This window comes from Macrobrachium rosenbergii, chromosome 55 (genome assembly GCF_040412425.1).
Source record: "Macrobrachium rosenbergii isolate ZJJX-2024 chromosome 55, ASM4041242v1, whole genome shotgun sequence".
In the NCBI taxonomy this organism is placed as follows: Eukaryota; Metazoa; Arthropoda; class Malacostraca; order Decapoda; family Palaemonidae; genus Macrobrachium; species Macrobrachium rosenbergii.
In genome coordinates, this window is record NC_089795.1 from 66,113,132 (window position 1) to 66,122,662 (window position 9,531).

At 39.6% G+C, this 9,531-nt stretch overlaps 1 protein-coding gene across 6 annotated transcripts in view; it reads right to left on the reverse strand.

Moving 5' to 3' along the window:
- The window catches only part of PhKgamma (phosphorylase kinase gamma), a 147,383-nt gene extending 142,104 nt beyond the window's left edge, over positions 1-5,279 (reverse strand). For 2 of the 6 annotated variants that reach the window (XM_067098775.1, XM_067098773.1), the window contains exon 1: positions 5,110-5,205. The gene's annotated coding sequence lies outside the window, so the exon portion shown is untranslated. Of the gene's footprint in view, positions 1-5,026 lie in introns of all 6 variants that reach the window. The other 4 variants (XM_067098777.1, XM_067098772.1, XM_067098774.1 and 1 more) reach the window with 4 other exon arrangements.
- Positions 5,280-9,531: the final 4,252 nt, after the last annotated feature.

Genomic DNA, 9,531 nt, shown 5'->3' on the forward strand with positions numbered 1-9,531 from the left:
AAAGAAGACAAGACTTTTTCGCAAATATTGAAACTGCCGTTCTAGCGATGGAGACGCTAGAGAAAGCCGCTAATTCATCTGAATCCCTCAGATAAAACGATGGTTTCGTGAGGGGATCACTTTCTGTTTTTTCATTGCTCAGAAGTCCCAGTGATTCATTCCAAGAAACTAGATAGGTCCTCAAGTTTTTCGTTCCGAAATCTTGTAATCAACCAAAGTTTGTAGAGATCCAGGAGCGTAGCAGGTGCAACCACATCGCTATATTCTTCAGTGAAGTGTAAAACCCTCGGAAATGCCATCGTTCCGTTTCAGTTTGCCTGTTTTTGATCTGAGTTTAAGACAAAGCGAGATGCTTCATCGAGCGTGGATGAACCGGGACGTTAGTAAGCATCTTGGGATCTAAAGACACCATCCAATCCCCAGGACAAGGCTCACAATATTGACTGAGACGGTTTCCATCTTGAACTTGTCTTTTTATGGACAAAGGTTCGGCCTGCTGACGCCCAAGATGAGTCTCCAACTTCGTTCTGAATGTTTCTTCCCGGTTCCAGTCTCGTTGACTCAGGGATTTGTGTCTAAGACCTGCTTCTGCTCTCTTCTCGAGCTATTGTTATAAGGAAGGTCTGACAATATCTTTAATGGCCGGATGGTATTGGGAGACAAACCTCTGAAGTCCCGAAGACAAAGTGCGGAAAGTTGAAGTCAGAAAGAATCAGGTGGCCTCTCTCTACTACTTGGAGGGACCAGAGTCTGCCCCTCTCTCTCAGGCAGGCAAATGAAGAAGCCTGGCTCCTACCCCGGTATCTGGGTGAAAAGTCACTTGCCGCCTCTCTTAGGGGACGACCTTGCCTCTGGGAAACCTCTCTCCCTCGGCGCGGGTTGAAACTTCCGTGGAAGCTCCTCCCCGAAAGGGCTGCTTCTTTTTAGCTTGCTGTGGTACAGTTGAAGACGTAGAAGGGCGCTGAAGGACGCTCAGAGGACCTGGAAAGTAGGTCTTGAGTGGCATTCTCCTGAAGGCTGGAAGCGATCCTTGATTAAAGGTCTGGGGAAGAGATGGCTAGAGAAAGGAGCAACTGAAGCTCAGCCCTGAGATGGGTAAACAGACTACGCCAGGTGAAATTGAGCAGAACAATGCTCTCTTTTTTAAAAGAGCTAGTACAAAACTGGGAGGCAAGATCTTCAGAGCCATCTCCTGACGGCCTTGTCCATGCACCAAAACACTGGACAGCTCCCCCAGACTAATGGAAGTCTAGGGCTAGTAGCCTTAGTGTGTAGAACTCCCAGACACCAGTCAAAAGTTGAAAGACTTCCAACAGTTTTTGAAGAGTCCTTTGAGATGGTGGTCCATTTCACTGACAGGGTCCAAGAAACCCAGAAGAGGACAGTGAGATCTCCTAGAAGCGCTCACAAGACTTGCAAAGTCCCCCTTTAGAAGTGGAGGGAACTGTCAAACCAATATCTTCACCTGTGTCATACCAAATGCCGGATTTCCCAGAAAACGTGAAGGAGTGAAGGGCAAAAGAAGTCTTCCCTTGGTTCTTTCTTAGTTGTCCATCCAGTCCTGAACTTTCTTAAAAGCTCTCTTGGTACACAGTGAAGAAGTCATCTTCACAACTCGCGCTCTCCTCGCTTTGGAAGAAGCCAACTGAGAAGGAGGAGAAAGAGGAGCCGAAGGCTTAAAGGTTGTCAGGAAACAAGTCCTTAAGAAGCTGGTCAAAACTTGATAAGTCCGAAGAAGAAGAAGCAGACGTGTTTCGACTTCAGCAGGATCCGAGTCGGCAGAAACCTCTCCGCCAGGACAGCCGGAGGAAGCAACCGAGTCACCCAACACTTTGGGGAAGGCCTTGAGGTCCTGATGAGCATCAAAGAAGGGATCTTCTTTTCTCAGAAGAAACAGAATGTCGGAACGCCAGGGCGCGAAGAGATAACGAAGGAAGTCCAGCGAGGCACGTCCTGCGAGCGTCCTGAAGAGCGTCCGATCACAGCCCAACCACGTCCACGGAAGAGCTTCCCGGCCGTGGCGTCCAGAACAGAAGCGTCCTGAAGAGCGGCCGAAGGCGTCCGGGAAGAAGCTCGCTGGCGTATCCCTGACGACGATCTTCACGACGTGGGGAAGAGAGCTAACAGGACGACAAGGCGAGAAGACAGGAGAAGGAGACAAAGAAAAGGAGCAGGAGAAGGGACTTCCTGATCTCTTGACAGGCAAGATCAAGTCTTTGCGACGACGAGGAGCTGAGTCCTTCTCAGCCATAAGAGAAGACAACTGTCGTTGCATCTCCAACAAAATCTTCTTAGAAGGAGAAGAATCTGTCTGGGAGGAGAGGACAATCCTATGGGAAGACGAGAGGGGCGAGGGGAGTCTTCTTCTTCCTCACAGAGCAAGAACAGTTCTCTCCATAGAGCGACTGGGGCGCTCAAACATCCTCATCAGATGCACGACGGAAAGACTTCTTCTGTTGGTGGAAAGCATCAAAATAGCTAGCAGACGACAAGAAGACTGAAGAGCAGCGTCCTCTTGAACACAGCTCCTCTTGAGAGGACGAGAGTCCTACCGAGAATTCCCACCCTGGCGAGGGAGGACGCTCGGAGGACGAAAAGCAGTCCTGAGAATGCGTGCCGAGCACACATGTTCATTGACATCTCACCTGTGTGATCACCTTCCAATGGGAAAGAATTTTCAGAAGCAAAAGGACAACAAATGGGGGCATGTCAAGTTAGGATGAAATATGTTTGTCATCTGCCTCAAGCAAGACATAACTATATTTTTACCGATACAGTAAGCTATAACAGAAAAGTCTGTATGTATAAAAGGATTACATTAAAGCTGAATTTCTGTCGTTAAAAAGTCTAAAACTACACATTAATAATATCCTTTTTCCTTATTTTTGTTTTCCCCAGTCACTCATAAATTCTGGTGATTAATAGGTTAACCAATTTTCTCCTATGGGAACAAAATTCAAATTATTCATAACCACACTTGATTCTGTCAGTTTTAGAATCTCCAGGGTGACTGTAAATATTTACTAATGCCCGGAAACATGCTTACTAATTTTTATTCCATAGGAAAAACTAGGCCTAGCATTTTAAGATGATATTCACAGCCTAAACTATACAATTTCCAATGCTTCCTATCTCAAAATGTTCAAGCTGCCAAATGTTCTTGGCTGGAAATGACCAAGTTTATTCCTTTTTAATCCTTACCCTCAGGAACAATAATAATCTTCATCTGGGTCTGTCCAATAAGATGTACGAAGTAAATCTCAAGATATTTGGACTATGTACTGTGCTTAAACAAGACAAAAAGTTCTGCAAGAATTTCACGTAAACCTGTAATATGTATTTTACAACTATAATATATATATATATATAATATATATATATATATATATATATATATATATATATATATATATATATATATATATATATATATATATATATATATATATATATATATATATATTCTTGGAGAAATATTCTGCTTTCTTGTATAGACTGATTCAGTTGTCTCCCTACACCTACTATAAATAAAATTTGTAGATTATTTTCCTTTTGTGCAAATAAATGCATTCCCTACAATTATACTCTATACATCCCTGCACTGTTTTAGTTTATGGATTTTTTTATTTCCAAGCTCGTCATTTCCTAAATTTAAATCCGACCTCTACATGTCCCAAGTGCAGCTTAGCTTGACCATGAATCCTTTAAGAAAACTGGAAAAACAGCTCAAAATCTGTACCAGTTTAAAATACAAAAGCATTGTTTACATTGTTACCCAGTGTATAATATTACAAAAGCTCTTAAGATCAAATAATTCTATAAATTACTTTGGCAGCTTTTAGCCTAGGTCTGTTATGCATTCAAACACCAAGCAAATTGACAGAGAATGTTTGATAAGGCAGCAGCAAAGCACCAGCCTTGCCCTGTCCAAAATGACAAGATGAATTGGAAACACTATAGCTATTTCCCTCATTATCCCACGTCACCAGGCTTTTGTGCTTTCTTATTCCTTTTAATGGTAGAACTAAGCAAGAGCTCCACATCAGGTATTACTTTGGAAATTTATTTTTCGTATAGTATTTTGGTTGCTTATTAAGAAGTTACCGTTATTTTTTATCAGTTGACGGCAATTAACCTGTAATTAACCTCAGAAGTTAAACATTGGCCATCCTGGAATGATATCGCATATGCGCAGTGTTACAGGGGAGCTCTGGGACAAAAGTGGAGTTTCCTTCACGGGACCAAGTAACATGGCCTGCTAGGTTAGGTTAGGTTATGGTACATTAAGTAAGTATTGTTCCTTTTATAATAGGTTTCCTTAGCCAGTTCCTTCTTAAACATATGGCTCCCTAATGGCTTGCGAATGCGCAGAACCGTTCCCTAACAACGACATGGCAGTCTGGTCCTGCCTCTACGCTCCAAAACTCATGCTCTCTGAAGGGTCCCCAACAATGTTGGGTAGATATGAGGTTAATAATAACTGACCAACAATCACCACCTCTTCTTCAGCAACACTAAACGTATAGGAAAAATCAATTTTCAAGGTAACAGGCTAGTCTGTGCAGAGTTCTTACTTAGAAATACCCTTTAAATGATTATGCACATAAACAATTAGGCCAACTCTTTCAACAGACCTTACTGTGTTTCGACCAAAGTCCTACACCCATTACACCAAGTCACATTAATGCTGTTGCTGCTATTTTTGTCAGATGCCCGGAGCAGGAAAACAAACATTTACCTTGTCCTATTGCTAGCCTATTAGGCTAGAATGAACAAATTCTTAGTGAACATGCAGTCGCATAAATATAGGCTAGGCTTAGCCTAGGATAGGATGTCTATGCCTTTGTTTGGCTACAAAAATAAATATGGATTTTAGTTTGGCTAAAAAACAATGTTATATATTAATTTATCATACTATTAACGAACTGGTTAACTCTCATTATCATCATCAAGTACAAGAATATACGTCCAGCTAGTTACAATATTTCCTAAACTGCATTTTATATTGACAAACCAGGCTACCTACATCTAATACTAGGTTAGTCCATCCTATTTATAGAACATCTTACATGCCAAGCCACCTTACATTCCGGAAGTCCTTAATACTACCTTTCAACTGCAGAAGGACACTGATTCACCTTCAGAAGGATCACTAATGACACTACTGACCTACACAGACACCAGTTAGGTGAGAATTGGCAAAGATAGAAGAAGACGCGCTACAGTAATGTTTCTCAAAATAAATCACAGACCGTGAGGGAAAACTTATCCTTATGTTGTTGGAGGTAGTTTTTTTTTTTTATTTTTTATTCGGGGATGACATGGTTTGTAAATAGAACCTAAAGATATTACGTAACAATCAACAATTCTGTAACGAGTGAAAGGGGAAGAGCTGAGCGATGATGTGTAGTATACACACAATATATAGAGAAGATATATATATATATATATATTATATATATATATATATATATATATATATATATATATATATATATATATATATTATATATATATATATATATAATATATATATATATATATATATATATATATATATATATATATATATATTTATATATATATTTTTCATTTATTTTCATTTTACTGACAAGTGACTTTTTTATATTCACAAATACTAAGCCACATTAATCGTTTCATATCCACTCCACTTTACCTTAGGAATAACTTACACCCAAGGGGATTTTTAACTATCATTCTGCACAGAGAATCGATATCAACACACGGGTTGATATCGATTCTGTACAGAACCTGGATTCGACAGGCATATGTAAAACTGAGTCAAACTGAACTCATTTCTTTCTTAATAGCTCAGTGGTCTAAGTCACTGCCTATCATTGTTTCTAAACTAGGCAACAGTTCGAATTCTGGGAGCGACGAAGCACTAATCACTTACACCCTGAGGCAAGTTATCCCAAAAGTATAGCGAACTGGACATTAAACGATATATATATATATATATATATATATATATATATATATATATATATATATATATATATATATATATATATATATATATATATACTCAAGCCGATTGATAAATAGGGTCTCCAAGCCTATAAGACGAGATAGCCCAGACAGGTGAATGAAATTGAGTCCAAATTAGAAATTGTATCTTTGCATCACACTTTCATTTTTTAACAATCTCCATTTTCTACAACACGTTTCCCTAAACACTCTTACCATATTTTTTATTCATCCATGAAGAAAATCGTGCTCACAGTTTTTGGAATGCCAAGGGCATTGTGCTTGGCCGCACTGTAGTCATCCAACGACTGAAATGGTGAGAAGTTGAATTGAAATAGTTGCCCTGACGTCGTACAGCCCGATTTAGCAGAATTCTAGTTATTCTAAAAACTGAAAAAGGCGTTGAACTGTGAAATTTTTCATCTGGTTGTAATTCGGAACTGATCAGTAATCATAAAATAATATATATATATATATATATATATATATATATATATATATATATATATATATATATATATATATATATATATATATATATATATATATATATATATATATAACATTATGCAGTAGGCTACTGGGAAAAGGATAAAGGTCCTGTGAACCCTGACAGGTTTCGTTTTTAAGAAATTTATACCTGTAATATGGTCACAGTATACACAAGCATGCTGGCAGTTGAAGACTATTAACAACAGATAAGGAGAATTTTCATTCATTAACAAGGATGAATGTACCTTTGTTTACTGCAGGCAGCTGGGCTCAGGCTTATGTATTTTTTGATCATGAGACTGATGGGCATATTGTTTTTACTGGTTGGTTGTCATTAGGACAAAATTCAGTACACTCCAATTACATATTTTACGTATATGAGATAAATGGATCACTTTTACCTAGGCAAGGTTGTTCTTCACATTCTTAGTACACCTTTCCGTTCAGAAACTACATTCTATTTCACTTCTTACCAATTTTAGCGCCTCTCCGATTGACGGCACGGTTTTCACTAGTAAGACCGAAAATTGCACTGGTATCCCGAACTTATGTTATACATCGTTATGCTGTTCTCGTTCTTTTTTTTTAATGGTGCTCCAGTTTCACCAGTACCAATTGGTAAACGTGTCCTTTGGTGTTGTCATTAATGTTTTTTTTTTTACTGTATTGTTATTCTTACATGTCAGATCAACTAACGTTTTTCAGCAGATGGGAAAGTAGCTCTTAAAGTTATTACTACAGTAAACGGTAGCAAGTAGTTTTATAATATGTTTCTGTTACTACAAAAATGCTTTTATGCCTCCTAAGTGCTTCATCCAATGCAATATCAGGATGCTATAAGTTTATGCCTGTATGTTTATTTCATCATTAAATATATTTTGGGATACATACATGCAATGCTCTTATATCTCATTTACATAACAAAGTGACTGCAGAAAAAAAAATCAACAATGTCGCTTACAGATTAAAATTTTTATTGCAGAATAGAGGATGAGCCCCGTGCAGAAAACTGGCTGCCTCACTCAACTTTACAGACGGATTATTAGCAGTGCATCATGCCTACTCATACTGCACCATGCACTTATATTTTGCACATATTTTTGCTCTTCTCGGATGTTACGACCCTTTCTTATCCGTGTCCCTTCTGCCTCCCTCCCTTCCTTCTTCCTAATAATACCAAATTATACTTTTTTCTCTAACCTAACATCCTACATTATTTCCACACGAAAAACCATCTCAAAACATTCTGATACATCCTTCAAGTACGATCCCCTTTTTACGTCTTCTATGTATTTCCTCACTTCCCGTACTATGCAAACAGTTCACTTCAACAGCCTCAATCTTTTTTCATTTCTATTCAAGATCACCTTTATTTCCACAATTACAGCCAATCTGCACTCAAGACAGCAAAAAGAAACTAAAGGAGATGAGTTACAAGGAACTGGGAGAAACCCCACAGTCGCACTAAGAAGTACATAGAAAGGTTGGACAGCAAGATTGAAGAAAGAAATCGGGAATGGAAGCAAAGTAAAAGTCTTAAATATGAGTGCATCTACATGACAAAGGGATGCTGCAAACAACCTTTAGTAATGCCTTTAGGGCACAAGTTAGGTGCCCTGTCTGCATTATCCCCCTTACAAGGGCTTCAATAAAAAAAGGTATCTTCCAAAGATACCCAAAGTCTCCTCAGAGTCTTTTGCACACACGCTCCTCTCCTCCTTCCTTCACCTATTCTGTGACTCTTTCTTCCTGCCATCATTTTATTTGCTCACAAATTCCTTTGACAAATCGTCCATCCATAAATATATATATATATATATATATATATATATATATATATATATATCATCATCAAATTAATAATCACGTGGAATAGAAATAAATTTCTGACTCACGTCGATCGGAACCCAGGTCTCAGGTGGAAAGCGCGGCGTTACCACTGGGCCATACAAAGTCTAAAAGAAGTCGGAATCTGAGAAACTGCACCCACAAACCGGGCGTTAACTGCTTGCATACCAGCAGTTTTCCCAACTTCCGACCAGCAATGACCCAATGGACAACATTTCATCTCGAACTATCCCTTCGAGTGAATAAGATGAAATCATCAACACACAATCACGTGTAAACAGAAATAATGACCACGTCGGATCATCCCGTCTCTCAGGTGGAAAGCAAGGGCTTGGGCCATACAAGTCTAAAAGAAGTCAACCTGAGAGCAACTCGCACCCAAGGAATTACCTGGGCAAGCTAATCTGCTTGCATACTCACGAAGTTTTCCCAACTTCCGACTCAGCAATGACTCAATGGACAACATTTCCATCTGGTTATCCCTTCTGGAGTGAACAGAGGGAAATCATCACACAATCACGCAGGAACAGAAATAAATTTTCGACTCACGTCGATCGAACCCAGGTCTCTCAGGGTGGAAAGCAAGGGCTGCTACCCATCACATATGTCTGTAAAGAAGTCGGAAACCTGAGAGCAACTGCAATTAAAGGAATTACTTGGCAGCTAACTGCTTGCATACCAGCGGAAGTTTTCCCCAACTTCCCGACTCAGCAATGACCCAATGGACAACATTTCATTCGAATTATCCCTTCTGAGTGAATAAGATAAAATCATCAACACACAATCACGTGTGGAACAGAAATAAATTTCTGACTCACGTCGGGATCGAACCCAGGTCTCTCAGGTGGAAAGCAAGGCGTTACCCACTGGGCCATACAAGTCTAAAAAAGTCGGAACCTGAGCAACTGCACCCAAGGAATTACCTGGGCAAGCTAACTGCTTGCATACCAGCGAGTTTTCCCCAACTTCCCGACTCAGCAACGACCCAATGGACAACATTTCATTGAATTATCCCTTCTGAGTGAATAAGATAGAAATCATCAACACACAATCTCGTGTGGAACAGAAATAAATTTCTGACTCACGTCGGGATCGAACCCAGGTCTCTCAGGTGGAAAGCAAGGGCGTTACCCACTGGGCCATACAAGTCTAAAGTCGGAAACCTGAGAGCAACTGCACCCAGGAATTACCTGGGCAAGC